Here is a 2,224-nt window from a genome sequence, read left to right on the forward strand (position 1 = left end):
GTGAGGGGGACGGGCGGGGGGAGGGCCAGGCGCAGGTCACGGTGTGTGGAGGGGTCATCCCCGGGGTCAGCTCGGGCGCCTCTGGGGAAACCCCAGCCTGCCTGTGGCTCTGAGCTCCTTACGAAGGTGTGTCCGCCAGCGCATGGGGGTGTGGAGGGGCCCAGCGGTGGTCACGGTGCTGGAGTCTCTTTAAAGTGTCAGTAATGGGCTCAGTGTTTCATGGCCCCGGGGTTTCCGTTTGGGATGATAAAAAGTCCTCGAGGTGGAAGGTGGTGATGGTTGCACAAGACTGTGAATGTACGTAATGCCAGGAATGGTACACGGCAGAGCTGAGGTGGTAAATCTTGTGCTATGTCTATTTTACCACGATTAACAAAAAAAGGAAATGACATCAACACGACGCACAAGGAGAGCACTAACACTTAGCCTCATTCAGGGTGGAGATGGACTTGGGTTCCTTCGCACCTCACTGGAGTCTCTGGAGTTTGCCGATACCCTGTCTCAGAAGCAGCAGAAAGATTGGCCACTGTGTGGACTCGTCAGAAAAGGGACTTTGGGTACCAACTCCCCCGACCCTGTCTGTTTGCTCTCAGCGCCGCTCTCATCCGCCCCTTTGGGTGATGAGTTCCTGCTCTCATCCTTAAGAGCATCCTCAGGGTCCCCTAAGCCCCGATGGCTCATTTCAACTCATTTCAGTTTGTTCTGTTCTCGGCGGAAACTGAAAGCAGCTGGCCTTCGTCACGCGTCCCCCACGTGTACACGGCGGGAGGGACCTGACACCCCACGTCATCTGCTGGACACTAGATCTATTTTATTCTCATTATTTTAACCTGGAAGATTCCTTTTAGGATGGGCTTGTATGGAACGGGCCAACCCCACCCCCATCCTGGCTTCGTTTCCAATTTCTCAGTACCTGCCTGTCTGCCTCTGTCTGGATTTCACCATCACTATGCTTAGGTCTTGAAGCACTTTGTGCAGAAGCAAATCAAGTTTACAGCAACTGGAGGAACGAAGGGGCAGCACTGGAACTGGGGCAGCCGGAGAGACCACTAGCCTTGTCGTCTGTCTGGTCTACGGTCGGATTCCCTCGCATCCTAGGGACGAAGCGACTTCGCGCTCTCACCCAAGGAACAAACGGAGAGTAAGGCTGTGGATTCCCTGCAGGGAAGGAAAGGGTGATCTTTGTGAGGCCGAGAGCCTGAAGATGATGGTCAGGCTGGTGACGGTGAGAAGCACGACAGCCGCTGGCATTTATCCATCGTGTTCTGTGCCGGGCGGTGTCCTGCACACTGCACCTTATGCATCATCTTCACTTTACAAATAAGGAAACGGAGGCAGAGGTGGGCAGAGTGACGTGGCCCAGCTGGCACCTGCTGGGCAGAAGGGGAGACACGGTTAGAATCCGCGCCCGTCTCCCTGCCGAGCTTCATCGTGTGGGGCCTTTGGCACCCCCCCGTCCTGTGCCTGAGCTCCTCTGGCTTCTCAATGCCCACGTGGGATGGGTCACAAAGCAGGTGCTGTATCCTCATCTCACTCTCACAGAGGAGGAGACGGAGGGTCACAGAGGAGACGGAGGGTCACAGAGGAGACGTCACTGCAAGACACCCTGCATGGACAGCGTGCGTGTCGTCTGTGTTGGATGCTGAGAGGTGTGCTCTGGAATAGATGCGAATGGCCTCCGTCTCCCACAGTAGCTGCATGTCTCCTAGTGGAGCTGTCCTCCGGGCCATCGCCGTGAAGGAGGCCCCCCAGGCCACATGTTCCCCAAAGTGGGTTCCACAGCACCTCTAATCACACACAGCCCATCACTGAGGGGCAGTGGCCCCCCACTCCAGGGAGGCAGCCAGTCTGAAGTGTCTGTTTATTACAGGAACCTGGTAGTGGGCTCACACCCATTCGGCCAGTTGCATTAGATCACGAATTGCGGTTTTATGCAAATATTGTTAGGAAAAGCTGAGCTGAAGTTTCGTGTCTGAAAATTTCTGCAGAGTCATCAAAAGCAGAGGTGGGAAGAGAGAAATTGTTCAGGCTGCCACCACACCACCGCAGGGCTGCTTTTTAGAAGGGTGTTGAGTCGTGGTTGAATGTGACTTTGCAGGTATCAGACAGCGAGGCGTGCACAGCTGCTTCTGAGAAGCTGTGTGATTTTTTTCCTCTTTTCTCCCCCTTCACGACTCTTCCTTTACTTCCCGTCGACCCTGCAGTGTGTCTGTTTCCCCTGCTC

Source organism: Hippopotamus amphibius, unplaced genomic scaffold (assembly GCF_030028045.1).
Source record: "Hippopotamus amphibius kiboko isolate mHipAmp2 unplaced genomic scaffold, mHipAmp2.hap2 scaffold_454, whole genome shotgun sequence".
NCBI lineage: Eukaryota > Metazoa > Chordata > Mammalia > Artiodactyla > Hippopotamidae > Hippopotamus > Hippopotamus amphibius.